Source organism: Phyllostomus discolor, chromosome 9 (genome assembly GCF_004126475.2).
Source record: "Phyllostomus discolor isolate MPI-MPIP mPhyDis1 chromosome 9, mPhyDis1.pri.v3, whole genome shotgun sequence".
Lineage (NCBI taxonomy): Eukaryota > Metazoa > Chordata > Mammalia > Chiroptera > Phyllostomidae > Phyllostomus > Phyllostomus discolor.
The window spans coordinates 94,991,924-95,000,146 of NC_040911.2; positions in this window are offsets into that span (position 1 = coordinate 94,991,924).

The window sequence follows — 8,223 nt, forward strand, 5'->3', positions numbered from 1 at the left end:
CTCCTTCCATTGCGCTAGATGCCCCAGGCAGAGCCGGGAGTAGGCAGTCAGCAGGTGGGTGCTCTGAGACCCATCTCTACCTTCTCTCTCCCTGCCACTGCCATCTGTGGGTTCAGCTAAACCTGTTTTTAAAAACCTATTTATAGCTGACAACTGTACCACCACTTGGCATAATGAGCCCCTTAAGTTGCCTCCCCATGGTGTAAATTAAGGCTTCCTTTTATTTGTCCTAAATCGTTCTCTTTCAGGGCTGGAGGGGCTAGGAGGTGGCGGGGAAAGGCCCTAGGACCAGAACAGTCGGATTCAGAAAAACAGTGTGTAGTCCTAATAGTGCTTGCTTGTGACAGCCGTCCCTGGGACCTGAGCAGCAGGTGACATTTGTGCGAACGTCTTATCTGATCATTACAGAGGCACGAGGAGTGGGCTGCGCCTGGATTTTCATGTCTTTTAACCTGTCTTCTTTCCTATATTCCCAACACTTGTGACAGTTTTACGGTCACGAGGAAGCTACTAGATGCTTATTAGTTGAGTGAATGAATGAATTCTCATCCCATAGACAAGGAAACAGAGACACGGAATAAAGGGGGATCTAGTTAGGAAAACAAGACCTACCTTAGATGATGCCGTGAAAAGGGACTCACATGAGGAAAATTAGTTACAAAGTTGTTGGATGGGCAGAAAGAACGACCAGGGGAAGCTGAGGAAAACCTGGGATTAGTAGCTCGGGAAGCCACAACCTTCCCGGGGCTGGAACTGTAAAGGGAGGCGATGGCTTTACTGAGACCAGGAACCGGGCCACCCAGAGAGGAGCTGGGGCCGCAAGGGGCCTCACTAGCAGGAGCTACCACCACGGAGGAGACGGTAGCTGCTGACGTGAAGTATGATGAAACCAGTTTATCATAGACTAATTGATATCAACGATAGTTTAATGAAGTTCCTATGGCATCTCATCAACATAATGAAGTTGAATGAAATGACGTCGTTCAAGGACCTGCTGTAGGTGAAATGGATCTTGTTTAACATTGGGGCCCTGTTTCCGAGAACAGTTACTGGCCCATAGTAGGTGCTCAGTTAATCTCGGTGCGGCCTTTGAACAATGGCTGAGTTATGTATGGTACGGTTATTCTGCCTGTGAGCCCGGGGCTCGTATTCCCTTCCCCTGGCCCCAGGCACCATGGAGGATGTGTGCTGCACACCTGCCCGCCCAGCCCTGGCTCGGAGGCCTCTCTTACAGCTCAGGGGACCATCTTGGAAGGGAAGGTGGGGACTTCCAGGCCTGTGAGGAGGGGGTCTGCACAGCAGGCGATGGGGGTCTGCAGCACAGGACTAGCAAAGAGATCTAACATTTACTCAGCACCTACTGTGCACCAGATGCTGCATACCCTTGGTTGGCTTTTATCCTCACAGGAGCCTGCCTGTTGGGAGCCGCCCTGCCTGGTATTGGAGGCTGTGACCCCCGCCAAGGCTAAGGCTGAGGGAACGACCTTGGACCATAAGCCAGCAAGGAAACAAAAGCTTATCTCCCTGGCAGGAGCGCCGATTCTGCTCCTTTTACTTAACCCTGCCTGGCCCCCAATGCTGGGTCAGTTAGCCAATGATGGGTAAGATTCCCCAAAGGGGGGAACAACTTAAGACAGGCACGTGGGAGGCCCCCAAGGAAGGACCTTGGGGGCCATAGAAAAAGGGGGTGATGGATCCTCACCCCTCGGCTTTGACAAAGCCTGAGTCCTCATTGTCTGCAAGAAAATCTCCTAATCTCTTGGCTGCCTTACTTCCCTTGCTCCACCTAAGCCTGAAACAATGGCAGAGGGTGGTACAGCCCTGTGCTGGAAAGGGCGGGTTCCCCCAGTGATCAGGCCTAAGAAAGAATATGTAAAATCCTGTGAAACCTGCTTTGTTTAGAATGCTCTCAATTAACTGATAAGGGTCCAAGCAAGAAGTAAGTTTGTTCCTCAGAGTTTCACAGCTCTTAGGCTATCTGACCCTGACTCAAAATAGGCCCTCAGACTTCTTTGTTATCTATTGTTTGGTCCTTACTTCCTGGCAATGATTCATGAGCTTTACCTGAATTCCTGTGTAAATGAACCCAATAAAGAAGGGAGAATGGGGCACTCTCCACTAGATAGAGCAGCCATTTCGTCCCTAATTCCCCACAGGACTCGGTTGTCCATGTGTGTGTTTTTTCTCGTGTTTCGATGAGCATCCACAGCTGCAATGGATACCGCTGGCCCAGTATCCGTCACACCTGCCAAGCACAGATCGTTATCCCCATAGTAGAGGTGATGCAATGGGAGTTCAGGGAGGTGAGGACCCTTGCCCAGCTGGATTTGAACCCTGCGTTGTCTGGCTCCCACCTCCTCCCCTTCCATGGTACCAGCTACTTCCCGGAGGGCAGGGGGATGACATCTGAGCCCCATGCCATACAGGAAGCCCCAAGAGCCGATGCTGAGGCCGGGCTTCAGCTGAGTGACAGCTTGAGAGCACAACTTTGACAGCTGTGCTGAGGCTGGCCTGGAAGCACGTGGCGCTAAACTGGGAAGTCTGGGAACAGCAGCCGTGATCATAAAGACAAGTGATGGCCAGGGGCTGCAGCAGGGCACCTCGGAGGTGCCGGCCTGAACAGAATGTCCTTGGGCCCTGCCCCCCCACAGAAGAAGCTCCCTGCTAACTGGCTCTGGGTGTGACCCTGAGCAAGTCATTCAACCATGTCAGTTCAGGGTCCTAACTCGTCACACAGGGTTACCACCACGCCTACCCGGTTGTCACAGAATTACAGAAGGTAATGCACAGAGACAGAAGTGGAGCGAGTCCAGGCCAGGGCTCCGATACTAATGAGCTGTGTGGTCTGAGGCAAGTCACTTCACCTCTCTGAGCCTCAGTGCCCCCAGCTATAACATGGGCATGGTACAGGCCCCCAACTTGTTGTGAGTGTGCAGTGATCACAGGCATGGGCCCTGGAGTATAGTTGGCCTGAGTTCAAATCACACTCTATGACCGACAAGCTGTGAGGCTTTGGGCAAGCTGCTTGGTCTCTCTGTGCCTCAGTTTCCCCCTCTGTAAAACGGGGGTGAATATAAGCACACTCAGAACAGCACCTGGCACAAGTAAGCTCTGCGTCACTGTGAGAAATCGTCAGCCCCGGGGCTGGTGTCAGTCAGTAGCTAGTTCTGGTTGCGTGCCAGGCACCACTTTAATCCTCAAAGCAGGCCTGTGAGGTGGGTGACACTAGTGTCCCATTTTATTCGCGAGGAACTGGGTTATTCAGGGGTCCAATGACTTGCCTGAGGCCACACAGTGAACAAGAGGATGGATAGGGATTTGGGTCCCACAGTTTCTCAGCCACACACCCTTCTATCCCTAATAAAGGCTCCATAGAAAGTCTGTTATCTGAGAACGCTTTTTGAAAGGAAAATAGGTGGCAGTTATTTGCGTCTTAGTGGAGTGGGCCTTACACGAGCTACTAAAGGCTGGGGGAAAGGGTAGGGTGCGGAGGGAGTAAGTGGAAAGGCTGGGTGCGGGTGGCCGGAGACCCACGGAGGAGAGACCCATCCGCTCAGCTCGCATTTGTGTCCTGCAGGGGGCGCCCGTTGCCACTGCCAGCTCTCCCAGACGTGAACAAGGCTGCGGGCCGGTGGCCTGGGCAAAGCCCATTCAGGCAGACCTTGGGGACATAAGAGGAGCAGCAGAAGGTGACAGTGTTAGCTTGTGCAAAGCCAGGGACACTCGAAGAGGGTTTTATCTCCCCATAGTTCTCAAACCGAGCTGCTGAGCTGCATCACATAGAGCTTCTAAAGATGCAGATGCCTCAGCCCCTCTGGCCCCTCCTCCCACACCAGAGTCTTCTGGGTGAGGGGCCGGGCATCTGAAGAAAGTTTAACACTTTGAAGGCATGCTGTGTGCGAGTGAAAAGCAGTACACTGGCGCTACAGATATTCACATAGACAATGCTAAAAAGTGTAATGTTGAGGGGAAAAGCAAGTTAACACAATGCACAGAATTCAATGTGTGATGGGGGCGGGGCAGGGGAGCGGCGGTGGTGGTGGAGAGTCCAAGGCAAGAATACAAACGGAAGTCTACAGCTCCTGGTCTGCGTCGCACGCACCCCGTCCCCCTTTGCGTGTGGGCACTCCAGTGAAAGTTCAGCTCCACTCGGTCCCCCACCGTACCCCTTCCCCGAAGTCACCTTTTGGCCACTCCTCGGCCTAGGGGTGCACACTTAGGTAGATGGCTTACCTCCTACAGGAGGGACCCTGGGAAGAGTCCTGCTTAGGCGCTGCGCCGCGCGGAGGCAGTCTGGGCCTGGAGTTCTGCGGTCCCCTGTGCCCTGACTGGTCTTCAAGGGGCTCAGACACCCCGCGGGCGCGTTCCCTTGGATTCCTTGCCCCATGGAGAGGGGCACCGACAGAGAAGGGCCAGAAGGAGAGCCCTAGAAAACTCAGGGTCCAAGACCCCACTTGCTTAGGTCTAAGAACTCTACTGTGTAGATGAACGCTATTTATATAAAGAATAAAACATGCAAAACAGTATGTTGTTTATGGATAGAAGTTACACACGATTTTTAAAAAGAGATTATTTATTTATTTTTAGACAGAGGAGAAGGGAGGGAGGAAGAGAGGGGAGACACATCGATGTGAGGGAAACATCGATTGGTTGCCTTGCTGACACCCCCTGGGACTGGGGACGGAGCCAGGAACCAGGCATGCGCCCTGACTGGTGGAGCGGGAGGGAGGCCCTTCCCCACACAAACGGTGCCCAAGTGACTGAGCCACACGGGTCAGGGCTCTACAAGGTTCTTTTCATGCATGGGAATGAAAACATGCATGTCTGGCTCTCTGTCACGTGACAACACAGCAGGAGGGAGGCTCTCTGTAAGCCAGAAGGAGAGTCCCACAAAACCTGGCCATGCTGCCTCCTGGTCTCTGCCTTAGAGCTGCTGCTAAATCAGCGACAACAAACACCAAACAAACAAACAAAAATGCATGTCTGCTCACAGTGGACTCAGAAGGCAGCACCTCTGTGAAGGGGGAGGGGAGTGAGGTCACAGAGAGGCACACGGGGGTCTTCAAACCGTGTCTCTCCTGTTAAAGTATTTAACGTGGGTGGTGGGAACCTGCATTTGTTTCATTACTGTCTGTGTTTTTTCCTATGCCTGAGCTATTTTATTATTTAAAAATTAACCTTAAGTCCTGGCTGGTGTAGCTCAGGGGATTGAGCACGGGCTGCAAACCAAAGTGTCACAGGTTCGATGCCCAGTCAGGGTACATGCCTGGGTTGCAGGCCATGACCCCCAGCAACTGCACATTGATGTTTCTCTCTCTCTCTCTTTCTCCCTCCCTTCCCTCTCTAAAAAATAAATAAATAAAATCTTTAAAAAAATTAACCTTAAAAAGCAGCATTTTAAAAAGTAATATAGGCTCACTGTTTAAAAAAGGATTCAAGAAGCATGAAAAGGCATGATATTTAGGTAAAAATATCGCTCTTCTTGTCTGCCAACCTCAGTGTGACTTTCTAGAGGTAACTGCTGTTACTGGCTTCTTGTGTGCCCTCCAGAAATGCTTAAGGGCCTGTACACACACACTGAGTGTGTAACACTAACTGTTGTGGGCATGCCCCCCCCAAAGTACACCCTTAGTAACTCTTGTCTTGAATACTTTTCCATAAGTACATACAGATATATCTTGCTCTTTTCAATGACTGGGTAGGATCTGCTACCCAGAGGATGTACCACATTTAACCAGTTCCCCACTGACGAGCATCTAGGTGTTTACTATTATAAGTAATGTGGCAGAAAAATACCTTTGAACTTATATGTTTGCTTGAGTTGCCAGAATAGTAAGTAAACACTTGTGTAAGTATATTTGTAACACAAGGGTCTTGGCAGTGAAATTTCTGGGTCAAATGCTATGTCCCTTTAAATTATTTCCAAATTACATGCACAAAGGTCACACCAATTTACATTCTTACCAATGGTATATGAGGTTGTCTGTTGCTCCATGTCCTTAACAACACCAGATTGGTGATTTTTTGTTTTGTCTTATTGATTTGTCGGAACTCTTTGTATATTAGGGAAATAAATTTGTCTTCCCCTTGTGTTATAAATTTTTCCCAGTGAGGCATTTAGGTTGTTTTTTTAAAGTTGACATTAGAATTTGTATTCCTGCCCTGGCTTGTGTAGCTCAGGGGACTGAGCACCGGCCCACGCACCAAAAGCCTGCCGGTGTGATTCCCAGTCAGGGCTTGTGCCTGGGCTGCAGGCCAGGTCCCCAGTAGGGGGCGTGCCAGAGGCAAGTGATGGATGTTTCTCTCCCCCTCTTTCTCCCTCCTTTCCCCTCTCTCTGGAAATAAATACATAAAGTCTAAAATCAATTGTATTCTTATGTATTTTTATCGCAGTGAAATTCATACAAAAGAATCATTTTTAAGTTTTTTTTTAAGCTTATAATTCACTAGTATTTAGTACATTCCTAGTGTTGTGCAACCACCACCTCTAACTAGTTCCAAAACATTTTCATCACCCCAAAGGGAAACTTCAGACTCCATAAGCGCTGTATCTTCAACCCCACCCTTCCCAACACGGCCGTTTATTTTTGTTTTGATGTTTTGGGCCATTTATTTTTATGTAGTGAAATGTGTTCATTTTTTTTTGGTAACTGCTTCTCGATTTTGTATTGTGTCTAGACATGCTTTCCCCAGTCTGAGATTACTAAAAAGCAAACAATTTAAAATTCTTCCTATGCTTAGTGAAATCTTAAAAACTTGGGAACCACGGCTCTGCGCCACCCTCACTAGTTGGTGTTCCTGAGGGTAGGGCCCCCCCACCCCCGTCCCCACCTCCAGCACCAAGCACAAAGCTAGAGAATAAGTATTCAGTGAATGTTTGTTAAAGGCGATTCCTGCCTCAAGATTATAGGAAGACAACGCCTTACAGTCTCTTGACGTCCTTTGAGAGTGGCCTCCCCCTCCCCCCCGCCCCTTAATTAAAAGTTTCATCCATCTGGAATTTATTTTGGTGACCGGAATGAGGTAGCGATACACTTTTATTTCCCCCGCAAGTGGTTAGCCAGCTGAACCCACACCATACTGAACAACCTGACTCCTCCCACTAATTCGAAATGCTTCATTTGGCACCTCCTAAATTCCCGCGTGTACGCGGGTCTATTTCTGGACTCCCTATCTTGTCTCGGTGACCTCTCTGTCTGGGATTCTGTATTTTTAAAAATTCCCCAGGTGATTCCGCCGCAGCTGATCTGCAGCTGGTGCTGAGTTGGAGTGGGGTATGTTTGCAGACTCTCACCAGAGGAAGGGAAGGAGTATCAATATGTGGAATTTCATTTTAAGGGCCCCGTCTTTTGTTTTGACGTTATGTCCTCGCTAGCCCTTTTCTTTTAAATGTTTAAGGCGAATGCTGGTCATAGGTGGTCGTTCTGCTTTATTTATGTTTAAGTACCTTTTTAAAGGCGTATAACACACGTAGGGTAATGCGCACAAAGCCTGGGTGTACAGCTTGATGAATTTTCACTAAGTCAACAACCTGGAACAGGGTGTCGTAAGGAATTATCACATCCCTGGTGACCTAAAACGACAGAAATTTATTCTCTTCGTTTTGGGGGAGAGAAGTCTGAATTCAAGGTGCCAGCCGGACCACTCGCCCCCGGAAGGCTCTAGGGGAGAAGCTTTCTGTGACTCTTCCAGGACTGGGGGCTCCGACGTTCCTTGGCTTGTGGCTGCATCAGCCCGGTGTCTCCACCTCCATCCTCACACGGCCTTCTTCTCTGCGTCTCTGGGTCTCCGGTTGTCCTGCGCCTCCTCTCACAAGGACAGCAGCCACTGGATTTGGGGTCCACCCTCATCCAGAACGACCTCCTCTTATCTCAGGGCCCTAATTTAGTTACAGCTGCAAAGACCCTTTTTCTTTCTTTTTTTTTTTTTTGAAAGATTTTATTTATTTATTTTTAGAGAGAGAGAGGAAGGGAGGGAGAAAAAGAGGGAGAGAAACAGAATTGGCTGTCTCTCACTTGCCCCCAACTGGGACCCGGCCTGCAACCCAGGCATGTGCCTCGGCTGGGAATTGAACTGGTGACCTTTCAGTTTGCAGGCCAGCGCTCAATCCACTGAGCCACACCAGCCAGGGCTAGACCATTTTTCTAAATAAGGTCACATGTGCAGATTCCCGGTGGGTACATCCTTTTTTGGGGGGAGTACAGTTCCACCCACTAGCAACAT